Raw genomic sequence first — 14,437 nt, 5'->3', positions numbered from 1 at the left:
AATATGCGCCGTCATTTGGTAACAAACGCCTTTTCCGGCGGATCGAGTTAAACTTTCGAGACGTGAAATTTATTTTCTGAAAACTCTCCAGTCATCCGGTCGAGTCTCGCATAAATTTTCCGCTGGCGAGTTTTCCTAATCCCTTTTGTTACTTGCGGAAAACTTCCTGCGAAAATGTTTATACGTAGGCTTACGTGCTCGCCTTTGTGTATGTTTAGATTCTAAATCGAGATTCGCTTACAACATGCCATTAATATGTATACTTTGTGAGGTTTGTAACGTACATTTGTTACAGACAATATGGCTCTGTGTCGTATCTTGTGTCTTTTTTTTTGTATATGGATGATAATTAATTTAAATTAATATTTAACTAGCACTATCTTACACCGTATTAACATTTCTTCGTATAATATATTTAAATCCGCACAATAAATCAGTAGTGTACATACATTGTTTATCAATCAAAATATCCAACACTCGAAACACGATCCTCAGCAGTGAGGAAGCGACTTTAAATAAAGAAGCACAAATTTATACTGAATCATTCGCGGAAAGATTTTACAAATAATCATGGAACTTAGAAATTAACCTTTTTCCACGACAGTGATGCAAAATGAATATGTTTTCAACATGTATGTACATACATTCATATAAATACAGTAGTAGTATTTAAAAAATCGATTGGATTTTTCAGAATTTTTAATCACTTATTTTGGAGTATGTCTATATTGTTTTTGAATAATTATCTATCTAATTTCCTATCAGTTTCATGGTTACAATATTTATAAAAATTAAAATGCCAAATCGTCATAATTTAGTTCAAGTTAGAAATGCGATATTATTGTGTATTTGTCAATTAGGTTATCGACAACAGAAATTTTAGTATGTAGATATAACCAATCATCAGTTGAAATAGGATAAAAATAACTATCTTGGTTAGGTCAAGTGATAAAACAAATACGCCTACATGATAAGCTTAAAACTGCTGTGAATATTACCAATGAGTATCTGTGAAACATATAAATACATAATTGTGGACAACCCTTGTGGTTTGAGGAAGAGTGTATGCAAACGTATATTTAAAAAAACATTATTGACCGAAAAAGTGCGTCTAGCATGCATGAAATGTGCATGAAGAATAATGACGCTTCAAAACGAGTTGAATAAATTTATACAGGTCAGATAGGATGCACTACATTGTCGTCAAGGTGGCGAAAGATTCAAAATGTCTTTAGACAACTGTGCGAAATCAAGAGTTAAATTATATGGGAGGGGGGTGCTTCTTATATTCCGTAATGGAAGGTACTATATCACTTAAACTGCATGAATGTTTCTGCACCCTGTCTTGAAGTAATATTTTTTTATCGATTCGAATGATAATAAAAAAATAACATTTTACCTTTTATTTCAGAATATATAGAAACATGTGGAAAAACGATTGGCCTCTATTAGTCTTAAATAAACCGATAGAATATTGCACAACTTAACGAGTAAACAAAAACAATGCAAGTAATCAAAATAGTTTGCCATAACGAATTAGACCATATACTCGTTAAATCGATTAATTTCACACTTTTCCGTGCTTTATCAGTATTAAAGCCTAAAGGAGTGCAACAAAATTAAAATTAACGTAATTACTGATTTTAAAATGCTTTCTCCCCTCATAATGTTTTAGAATTTATTAATGAATTTTAAAGTTTCTTCTATATTTGTTCTTTTTCAGTAAACATTTAAAGAGTTTAAAAACGAATATAAATATATTTTTAGTTACTATTTCACTAGCAAATATCAGGATTTGTGAAATTCGTACATTATTTATAATATAATATTACGTGTGTAGCTCAGGTAAAAAATATTGATCAGTTCAATCCCATAAAATGTATAAAAGAATTCTTGTAGAATTCGAATAAGGTAGCAAAAGAAAAACAGACAATCGCAAAAGCGGCAATGGTGGTCATATTTCCATTTGCGATAACATAATACCAGTATTTTTATAAAAAAATAAATTACGTTCGTGTCTTTTAAAAGAACACTTTTTAGCAAACTCTGCGAATGTACATTTTATAATTTCTGGAATTTTATCAGGTATTGAATTGTAATGTAAAAATATGCGATCGCGTCCTTCTCATGAAATTGTTTTAATGAGTATCTAATTTTTACCGTTTATCTTTGCTATTTTTTATTTATTAACTCAGCCTGTACGAATGGAGGGACGTGAGTACCCCAAATTTTTTAATTACTAATATTATTTCATTTAGGTTTTATGTAACCTTGTAATCAAAGGTTAAACATGCTATATTTTTCATCACTTTTGTGTATATTTAAAAAAAAATAAAAAAAAAAAAAAATAGGACAAAACTTGTTGCTCCATTCGTACAATAAAATGCCATTGTACATTAAAATTATTTTGGCATCTACTTTCCACAAAAAAGCATTTAAAAAAAAAAACTAAAAATCGGCTTTTTTGACTTGGTTAACCGGTTTTTCAATGTATGTATAATCTCAAATATAATACGTACTTTTTATGCATTTAATATACTATTTATGGTTTTAATATGATTTTAATTTTAAAATATGTTTTAAAAATATTTGCATTGGTATGATGATACACTTATATTTCCTAATCGAAAATTTTTTTTTACTAAGAATATAAAGCAGTTGTAATTAAAAGTAAAACATTAGACAATCGAACAATAAATTTTCGCTGTGTGGAATTTTTGTGTGGGCAATCTTCTAGTCATCAAATAAAATTAAATTTTTTCTTGAATAATTTTAAATAAATATATAACAAGATAATTTAAAACAATAAATTTACCGAAGACAGCATCGTCGTTTTTGTACCAATTTTTATACAAAAAAATTGTTACCAACCATTTCTAAATTACAATGAAAAACTACTGATTGAACTAATGAAAATAGTTATTTTACCTCTATTTTAAAAATATTTACATGTTATTATTGAGCCTTATAGAAGTACGATTTTGTTTACTTTAATGCCTGCACTACACTCTGGAAGTTGGCCAAGGTTGGCCAAGGAAGGAGAATATAGTGGGTTACTTCGGTCGAGTTCGGTTCTATCCGCTCTAAAATCTCTCGGAAGTTGTCCGAGGTTACCGAGAACGGGAGGTAATTCAGTCGACTTCGAGCGCTTCTGAACATTGTCGGCAAAAGGACCGGAGTGAAAGGGACCGAAGTCGGAGCTGCTCTTTCGAGCGCGAGCGGTGAGATTCTTCCCCTTTCGCTCTCTCGCGTGTTAAGGCACGAGAGTGAGAGAGATAATGATATGGTGTTTCGCAAACTGAGATAAAACGAGTAACACGGTTTTAATTTTAGTATGCGCGTAGGCGTCCTATGGTTAACAAGCATGTCGAGCGCTGTATCGTGGTCACGTGGTCAAGTTATAATACCACATGCTTATCGGGGACTTCAACAGACTCTTACTGACATCTTTGAATATTTTAGGGCACCAAAAGGGATTAATTATATTTTTCTAACAGATATCATTATTATATTTTTTATTATATAAAATTAAATAATTAAAAAATAATTAGTGGTACTTGATTTTGTAAAAAAAAATCGTTTCGAATATCGTTATGTATTTTCCTAGATCGGTTTATATAAATGTCACACCATAACGAATTCTTATTTAGAATCGATGGCGACAAATTCTAGGATAGTCACAGATGTGGTGTTCGTATTCAGAAGTATCATTTTTATGCCTTATGGCATTTTGCAAAAGCCGACAAAGATTTTGCATAAATTGAATATTTACGACCGAAAAGTATTCACTGATATTGTACTGGTGAGTGCCCACACAAACTTTTATAATTAGCAGTAGCGTAATTTTAATAAAATGACAATTTAAAAATTGCGATTATTTGTCACATTTTTCGATCGCGGGCAAATATGCCAGCTGTACGTGAAAGAAGCCGCCGTCAGGACGTCATTCACTACCGTCGCCCGGACGGCATATGAAATTTGCGGTAGTGTGGTCGTAAGTCTCGGCCGACTTCAGTTGTAACTACGGTTCGGACAACTTTCAGAGAGTGTAGTGCAGGCATAAAAGTTTTTAAATAAGGTATAGAATACAATTTCTCCGCTCATTTTTTTTAATCTAGCTACTTTGACTTCTAATCTATTATTACCTAATAAGGTGGTGAAGTATTAATCGCTAATATCGTATATATAAATCGCCATAAGATCCATAAAACCGCATTGCACTTGGAACAGAAACATAAAGTGATGCATGCATACGATAACGATAATAATGCACCCTTCGTGCAACCGTAATGCGCGCGTAAATACAGAGCTTGCCCTTATCATATCCTTCGGTTTGGACCTTACTTCCTAGCAGCCTCGGGGAGAAGTAGGTGGTTTTCCCGCCCACTTCCGGGGGGAAATTGGGCACGGGGAGGCCCACCACGGGGGCGGAGTACCCGCGGGGGCGAAAATGTTATACAGGACGTTGCCCCGCGCAGATCGATGGGATCGTAGTAGTAAAGTGAGTTGAAGGACACACTTTTGGCACCAGATGTTTTTTGGGCGTACGAAAAAGGCGCGCGAGTACACAAACGTCCTTGAGCACCAAAACCGCAGTGGGTTCATCCTTGAACTCCAAAACTCGCCGCGGGCGAACAATGGCGATAGATAAATGTTTTAAAGCGATATATCCTGGTTGCGCTTATAGGGGGAAAATTGCGTGTCGAATTATAAAAGAACGCGAATTTATTATCTTGGATCTATTTTCAACGGTCTTTACCGTGAGAAGGTTGATAATAATACAATAAAATAGAATATATGCATCGGGCAACAATTGAAAATAAGCTTGATAATATTGAAAGATCGACGGAAAAATTATGTAACCAATTACATATATTATTAAAAGTACACACGCTTTGAGAAGCATTGAACGCGCGTGCTCTGACACAATATGTATTAATAACATACATTGTGTATGCTTTTACATACTATATAATTATATTACAATATGCATTTTGATGTGCCTAAAATTGATTTAATGTGACTTGAACCGTTATATTTCGCATAAAATAGAAAATGAAGCATCCAATTTATATAAATACGCATAAACGTTAAGAGCTTAATGACACTCATTATTGTATTTGAAATAAAAAAGTGACTATTCAACCGCAGGTATTGAACTAGCGAAGGTTTCACTTTCGCTCTCGGTCATTATATTAATCGCAACGTCTAGTTTAATTGGAAATTGTAGAATGATTCGCAACACAATGACCTATATATGTTTATTACCCTATCAATTGAAACGAACGATTAAGCACCGCATTGATCAACGAAAAGTCATTCAAGGATGTTGATTTTACAGCAGATCTAAAAATGCATGTAGATTATGTAAATACATTTCGTCAAACGACGCAATGCAGCCGTGCATGCATTAAAAATGACTTAACGACCTTCGTTCTCTCTGGTGTTTTGCTTTGCTAATATTGTGTTTCTTGGGAGTGCGTTGACCATATGTATAGTCACAACTCCGCCTCCGGTCTTTGTGTGTTGTCTTATGCTCGTTCGTAGCCGTTCAAAGGCAAAAAGAGAGGAATCTCGCAGCTAAAGAATAATAAGCAATAATAAAATAATTGAATAAACCGACGAGGGATGGCCGACGATGCAGCACAAAAGACTCGACGGGGGCCTTGAGGTTCTCAGCCGGCTGGAACGAAATCTCAGCCTCGGCCAGACACAGTCACTGTAATATAGGAAGAGAAACTGCGCGAATAAAGAAGAAAAAACACACAAAAGGAAGCAAACACGCGAGAAAGTCTGCGGTGAGTCACCAAAGGACGGTTCTCGCGGAAGGACACGAGGAAAAGCAGCACAGCGGAAAAACGGCAACACTTTTTTCCTGAGCAAGAGAATTAATCACGTTTATCCTTAAACATTACTGTATAATGATACAGTGATGTCCGCGTATGATTATGATTGCTCACGACTTTGTTTCTTTGCTTTTATTTAATTCTACGTGTACAAGGATAAATAAATTTGATGGTCCGAAATCGTATCTTCGTAACACTGAAGCATTAAAGAACACAAATAAAAAGGCATAAATAAAAAATCGCAGTATCAACTGTTAACCTGCAACTTATTATATAATACAGCAGCAGTAATTCTCAAAAGTTCAAAGAAACATGGCATATTTTTAGTGGAACATTCGTGATATTATTAATTTTATAATTGCTCAAATTAGACGAGATATTAACGACAGATCTGAGCAATCATTAAATTAAAAGAACATGCTATAGTTATTTTTGCAACATGCACTGTCCTTATACGGCAAAAATATTAACGGACTTTGAATGAAAATTTGTCGATAATCCTACAAATTACCACGATCTAATGTTATCAGAATATTGTTTGTTACGATCTTTACAGCATTATTAAATTGGATTTTTTTAATAATGTGTTGGGGCCGATTTGGTTGGATATCATGGAGTTACGCGGTACACTGGCAAGACGTGTATGAAGCACCGGCGGGAAGACAGCGGAAGTATGTGTTCCTATTAGCACGTATTTACTCATATTTTTTTTGGAATTTTCTGCAGCAGTTAACACTCGTTATTCGGAAAAAAATATAAACAGAATATATTGCATCAAAGACTAAGAGGTTTTAAAACGAGTCTGGTTTTTATTCAATAAGACGGAAGAAGGTTGCACTTTATTTGTAAAAATCGGCTATTTCCGAAAAACCATTGTTCTGGTTAATTTGGAACATGACTAGTATGAATTGTTATATCAAATATTTATTTAATTTATTGTATGAACTATTATGGTAAATTCATAACTTGACAGGTTGTCCCAATGCGTCAATTTCGGCAGGCAAGATGATCTAAAAATGTGACAACGTAACACTTAGCGATGCTGAAAGGTAGTCGATTGTGTATCAACCAGCCTCACAGCGACTCTATTTTTTTTGTAAAGAGAGAGAATCCGAATATGCTTGAACTTACTCTACACACTGGTGGGCTTGCAGATCCGACGCGGGCTCAGCTTACGTATTATGGAATAAATAGAAAAGTGAAATAAAGGATTCAAACAGTCAACAACCAAACGTTTCGCTGGTCCTTCGAAGCCCCCCCGTAAGACGGCCTAACATGCATGCGAACAAGAAAATCGCAGTCTAACCCAAATCAATCTGGGAGTTTTTATTATTATTCAACAATTGCATATTGATTGCTGCATAATACGGAAATTCTTTATCTAGAAAAATATGATCAATCGGAATTATAATTAAAATATTAATTATTATAACAATACACTCAAATTCATTAATTAAAGATTAAAGTCATATCTGAAGCTGCACATATACAAACTCATTAATATTATGTTCTTTGCATCTTTAAAAAGAGTGACTCGTACAAAATTATTTTTTTGTAACCAGCAGCAGAAAATGTATGTTTTTCTTGGCGATCATAGCGGACCTTATGAACCATCTCATATATATTTTAGTCTAGAAAATCATTGAAACGAAATTAAACATCTATAAATCAGATGACGCCGTTCGTCCCGATCGATACCGGTTTAAATACGGCGTTCATTGTCTGCCTCAATGACCTCAGGAGAGTCGCAGTTTCCAAAAAAGAACGCGACGCGAGGCCGTCTTTTAAAATTCGGGAGCCGAGGTCCGAATCCTTGAGATTTACATAACCGGGGAAAGTCGGTCCCGTTGTATATTTCCAGGCGAAGAGTTCAAGGAGCTTCCGCGCCGGGATCCAACTGGGCCAAAGTCACGGCTAGGTCGTTTTCAGACCTCAGACCTCGACACATCTCCTCGCGCTCGACCCTCGGAACGTCTTTTAATCGTATTTAACAAGCTGGAACTAATTAAAAATTTAATCCAAACAAAAATCTGGTCATAACCTGACGGACGGGTCGTCAAACTCGCCACAGTGTGCAGGTACAGATCGTATCTGCCTCGATAGACCTTATGCCTTTAAGCACTAACGATCTTGACCTTAGTTCACCTACGGTACCGGAATTTTGACTACCTTATCCCAAAGTCCCCGAGCGAATAAATCTAAATAAAGACTAGCATAATTCCTATGATTCGGATATGACGTATTGGCTCAGGTCCAAAACTAATGTTTCTGGATCTTCATTCGTTTTGTTTTTGTAAGTTTTTTAGCCTTTGAGCTCTGAGGACGCTGTGACCTTCGTCGTTTGTTCATGAAATCGAATTTCTTTGTTTATTCACATTCTAAATGTTTTGTTTGGCAACAATGGCGCACCCGCCGAGGCTTTTAAATGCTTTTGATCAAATCGATTTTTTCCGCACTGAGGTAATTGTTCTTGTGCGAACATTGGATTGATTGAGTGATTTGTGTTTGATATCGGATACGGCCAACGCGCACATAATGAACGTATTTTTCTCGATAATTGACATATCAGTGTTTAATTCATTCAGCACGTATGATTGAGGTTTTGAATATATTACCATGCATCCTCAATTAATTCAAAATTGCATATCACAATAATAAATTATTATTAAACACACAATCATAATTACTTCAATCGGCTCTTACTATTTTTTTATACTTAGTAGGTGTACAAATAGTACTTTGGTAGTATTTATTTGATCTAGTAATACACATGTAAGGCGTTCACAAAGCACAAAGAACAAACTCGACTTCTGAGCAAAAAATTTTTTTCGCAAAATTTAATCAAAAGATTAGTCATACTGATTTTTGGCGTTCTGGTTACGAGCACAAAATACGAACTCAACATTATAATATCTATCTTTTTCGTACTTACATAGTAGTTACGACAGAGATAGATAGCTGTTGACTTCTCCTACATATAAAAAAAATAATCTCATTTTTCTCTAAATGGTCATTTGTCGAATTCGCCCTTTGTGCTCTAAACGCCTCATATGTAAAATATGTAATTATAATGTAGTACTTGCAATTTAGATAGCGACGACTTAATTTTCAATAAATTTTAGTAAAAACCACACTGAAACAGCTATTTCATCAATTAAACATTGAGCCCAAGAAAAAGACACAGCATGAAGTAAAATTAACAATAGAAGAACAATTACAATACAACACTATCCTTCAGAGCGTGAATCCAAAGATGAACCAAATAGCCGTTGAACATTTCCGGACAAAAGAGATGGAAAATTGACAGACAATATAAAACTTCTAAAAATAGCATTAAATACAATAAAACCAACGTCGATACAGAACGAGAGAAACTTTTCAATCACTGGAAATTCCATGTCGAAAAAAAACAAGATTATCGAAGAATTCAATAGTCATTATTCTTAAATATATTTATATAATTTTTTTTCTTGTTATAAATTGTGATTCGTTGAACCATTTATAAAAAATAAAAAAGTTTAGTCTCGTATTATTTCAGTATTTAATTTAAAACATTCTAAAAAAATAATGTATGATATTCCTCGAGAACGTTAACAACACAAAGATCACAAAAAATTCAATCTCGAGAATCTAAAATAGTCGAGAATTCACAATCACTACTCCGACTTATTAACCGAAGCGGAGCTACACTGAGACGACTCTAAGAAACCCGAGGATTCAGCCGCTTCTTACTTCGACTACGTCCAGTTAAGCAGACATCTGAATTTCAAAAGTTCAATCCCATCTTCGCAACAATGTAAGACTACGTATGCAATGCCATATTGCCAGAATAAAGTATGTATACATTTTACTCGTAATTACACAAATTGTATGGCAAATTTCAAGTCTATTGTGATTTAATTTAAAACTTTATACTCGAAAAATAAATACGTTCGGCATAAATAATATAGATTTATATCTTAAAAAGTGATGAAGAGCTTAATTTTAACTTATAATTTACAATAATTCAAAACCTAAGAGAAACTCGCAAAACAGCTAAAAGTTACTAGCTAATTTATTATCTCCAATCTTTTGCGTGAGATTATTAAGCAAATAAAATAAAAATTACACACCAAGTAAAAATGGATGTATATTGAAACACATTAATATAAATCTGATCGACCGAATACTGAGAACCTCAACATCAATCATAACAATGAATATCAATTTGCCATAAAGGAAAAAAAGGATATATTTAGACTAGTAGTAAGTGGTATTTGGAGCAAAGGCTCAAAAGGGTAAGTAATACATTATCATATTTTAGGGCGAACACTATAGATCCATATCCGAAACTTGGAACACAACCAAAGCAGTGGTTTATTTTGTTGTAATAAGATTCTTTTGTAAAAGGATTTCGTGAATGAAGAACAAAGGCAACAATATTTTGCTTAGTTCGCAGTATGTATATACTAATATGCATTTAATTATATGTTTGCATTGAATTATATATTATTTAAATCATAAATAATGCATGACGTTAAATAAAAAAAAATGAATTAAACGCAAACGGGTTTGAGTTAACCGTTAGATTGACCAACGCCAATTTTCCATAATTACAGTATACGGAGTTCGTATATTTTATACGTGTACCAAAACACAAGCGTTACGTAACTCGAATTTGCGCAATGCATTTTTACAATTCGTGTGCAACGTTAGCATGTAAATATAATAACACAACAAACACTCATCACGCTCTAAATGCGACGCTTAATTTTTGTAATACACAATATTTTTATATAGTCCACCTTGAAAGAACGTCCTCACGTGTAACTCAAAACGACAACACCACGGCCGTAAAGTCTCTAAAGAAAATACATACATAGCAGGTGGAACAGCTATGATTTAAAACATAGATTAATAACCTAAAATTGACCTTGGCGTTGACTGGACATACATGTATAGCATCGAGAGCTCAGAAAGCTGAAAATAATGTGTCACTATGACTATTCAATAGTATTAGTAAGTTATTCTAAAACTTTATTATAATTCAAATTGTTTGGCTTGAATATAATTCGATCATGTAGTGGTATAGTATATGCTAAGTAAACATACTACCTTGTGGGATACACAGGACCTCAAAGAAGTTTTCAAGTAAATTTAAACAATCTTGAGCTCAAAAACTTCGACCCTATCGAAACTTTTGCCAGATTTCGGTCTGAAAATCAATTTTCTATCCCTAAAAGTCAAACGGTCGGTAAACCACGTGCTTCGGCGACGAAGTGAAAGTTATAACAAGCGACAAAGAAACGCAAACGGCATGAAAAATGCGAAGGCGACCCGCGGAGCGTGACTTCCCCAAAAAAGGTGATCTATAGATCCGTCGATTGCTGCTTCACCTTGATGTTTACATGCGAGCAGGTGTAAGAGTAAAACTCCGAAACATTTCCAGTCATTTTCTCTGAGTTTAAATATTTGAAAGAAGCCTTGCATTTTTAATATTAGAACCAAAGAAAAGTTCGTTTCTTAATCTAACTATATTTGACCATCAGTTTTATGTTTGCCTGCAAAACTACACGTCCTTTTGTCGAAAGTGTTTTAATAGTTCTTTCAAAATATATTTCATGCATAAAACATTTGAAAACACATCGCGTTTACAATGGAGGGATTTGTTCATAAATAAAAACAATTTTTGCACAATTGTATGTTATACGAGTTGCCATCTCTTTCTCAATATATAGCTCTCGAACTGACTGTGTTAACGCAAATATGCTATAGGTTGTACGTATTAAATTTTCTAATAATGAACTACTTTAAGCTCATAGCGAATATTCAATAAAAATATATCGACGTATTTTTTGAATTTCTTAAAAAAAATTATAGCCCAAAAATCAACTTATAAAATTTTATAAAATCTATCATTATATTACACAGAGTTTGATTTTAATTTAATAAAATATAACTAATTTTATAAACAATCTAAACCATTTGGTGGAACGGTTTAGGGATAATATAGTAGTGGAGTAAACCCAAACTTGCCATCTCTTTCTCAATTATGAACAATGATGAAATGGATTGCTTTCGAACTGACTGTGTTAACGTAAATAGGGTATAGAATGAAAAATTGTGGGGCCCGATTGAGTTGGCTACCTTGGAGCGACGCGGTACACTGGCAAGACGGATAAAGAACTACTCGACGAATGTATATGCTTCGGTCGACGCGTATTTGTACTCATAAAATTATGTAATATTAAGCTGAAAATAAATCTTTCGCAGCGGCTAACCTTTGTCTCATTGCCAAATCGTCACCACATTCTTCAAAAATGTTAGTGATAAACAAATGCGGCCCTAACAGAGTATATTGCGTCAAAGCTTAAAAGTTTTTACAAACAAAGAACCGAACACTTGTCTGAACAATGGAGAAAGGATGCATCTATCGACGAATAGTAATAATCATAAAATGTAATCGATAAAATAAATTAATTTAAAAAAAAGCCTACTTTTATGAATAGCTCTAGTTCTGATTTATTTTACATGCCAGTAAAACTATTGTTATGGCCAAGATGCTTGGAGCAAGCCAAGCGCTCGTTTGTCGCTCATTTTTATACCACGGGTGGCCTTGCATTTTACTTATTTTAGAATATGTAGAATATAAAAATAAAAGTCATTTAAATGTTTCGCTGGTCCTTCGACGCCTTGGTAAGACAGCTATTCCGCGAAGGTTAAGGTCGTTCGTAAAGAGCGCAGCCTACTCCACACCAATCTGGGAGTTTTTTATCAATGCTATTATTGCTATGATATATTCAACAATTGCATTTATATTGCTGTATAATGCGAAAATTCTTTATTCAATCAAACTCGATATTTATTCGTGAGAAAATAAAAAAAAGCTAAGCTAATATAATCAATCGGAATTACAATTAAAATATTAATTATTTGCCACGATGGATATATAAAAATCAGGACCCCTGTGGGAATTGACATCGCTATTATATCGAATTGAAATTATGGCTAATAAAAAAATGTAAGCCTCTTATGCATCATTTTATTTACACCTCTTCCCCGCCTATTAAATTTAAAACAAGTCAGAATAACTGTTTTTTCTGTTTAGTTTTAAGTTATAGCTGAAGCTATATATATATCTACATATATGGACTCGTTAATATTGTTATTTAGATCTTAAAAATAAGCGGTAAAAATCATTTTTATAAATAAGGGATCAATGAAGGAATGTCGTCAAAATATAAAATAATTGTACCCATTGGTATTTGTACTAAGCCCAATAGACACAGCAAGTCGATTGCACTACAAAGCAAAAAATTAACCTATGTAAGTTCACCTGTCATAAATCCAACCGGAATTAGGTCGCGAGATCTGCCCACGCGCCATCACAATGACCAGTTTTTTATTCACTCCGGTGTGAACATCCTCTAAATGCGGCGTGACAATGTAAAACAATAATATCGCATCACAATCATATTATAGTAACTGTGAAGCGGATCAATACCGAAATCGCCTTCGATAGATGCGTGTTTGATCTTAGCGGAAGGCGTAGGAAACGCGGTAGTAAAATTATTAAATTTTGCATTGAGCTGTGTGCAATTATCTATCGAATAGGGTCAATGATTTTGTGTGCGAATTTTCAAATGCATAAAAACATGGTTAACCAATTATGAAGCGAATGAAGGTTTGTGGTTTTTTGAAATAATGAGTTTTACACTTACGTTATTCGTAACCTGTCACTCGGCAACAGTAACAGCAAGCGTAGTAAGAATAATGTATTACAGCGGTTTCCCTTAGTGGTTTCCCTTTTGTTCTCTATACAGGAAAATAGTTTTTTTTTAAATATAGAAACAGTAGCGGTTAGTACTCTGCGGAATCGCGGTATTTATAATTTAATTTAATAAACGTGTGACTATATTTACAAACATAACATTATTCAACTTGAAAGCGATTTGAATATGTTTTCAATCTTTGCAACACTTCCTTTTGAAAGCGAACTCCCCATACATACGATTATTAATATACACAGTTCTTATGTTTCTTTATTGAGTGAAATATCCGGTGGTGTAGGGTGGAGTGACTCAGTGCAACTAATAATTTTTTTGGCATTCCATATAATTCACCTATTGTTGAAAATTAAAATGAAATTGGTATAAACATAAGTTGTGAATAGTGTATCTTCCCGAAAATTTGAGAATTTTCTGATAAAAATAAATTTGTACCAATAATTTTAAATGGTTCGAAACTGCATATGAATGGGTGGGTCCGTGTCAGATGCTTGAATATATGCATGCTTTCTTGAAAGTTTTTATAAGAGGTCGGGAGTATTTGAATGGCAAAATATTGTTTACAATTTTCTCAACTACTGTAATTAGCCTTATCTCTGAATGGGTAATCTAAGAATTGCATTAATGATCAGATAAGAATAAACCGCTCAAAAATAAATATTATGGCTTTTCACAGAGTTGCGCCTTAAAAATTGCCTGTCGGCGAATTTCACTAATCCAAAGTTTGTTATGTGGCGACCACACAAATAGGTCCACATACAAAAAAGGACAATTTGCTCATTGTTTATGACTGTGACCAAAAACGATCATTCATTAACCCTTTCC

At 33.8% G+C, this 14,437-nt stretch overlaps 1 protein-coding gene and 1 long non-coding RNA gene across 2 annotated transcripts in view; both read right to left on the bottom strand.

Moving 5' to 3' along the window:
- ssh (Protein phosphatase Slingshot) overlaps window positions 1-14,437 on the bottom strand; it is a 170,805-nt gene that overhangs the window by 57,010 nt on the left and 99,358 nt on the right. The window lies entirely within an intron of this gene.
- LOC148236632 (uncharacterized) lies at window positions 7,425-13,640 on the bottom strand. The gene is made up of 2 exons (XR_015809208.1): window positions 11,858-13,640; window positions 7,425-11,801 (listed from the first exon to the last, which is right to left on the bottom strand). It is a non-coding gene; the product is annotated as an uncharacterized LOC148236632 (long non-coding RNA).

This window comes from Plectrocnemia conspersa, unplaced genomic scaffold (assembly GCF_051122295.1).
Source record: "Plectrocnemia conspersa isolate PC_06_02 unplaced genomic scaffold, ASM5112229v1 ptg000003l, whole genome shotgun sequence".
NCBI lineage: Eukaryota > Metazoa > Arthropoda > Insecta > Trichoptera > Polycentropodidae > Plectrocnemia > Plectrocnemia conspersa.
Note: the sequence above shows the minus strand (reverse complement) of the source record. Positions and strands in the feature narration are given on the sequence as shown.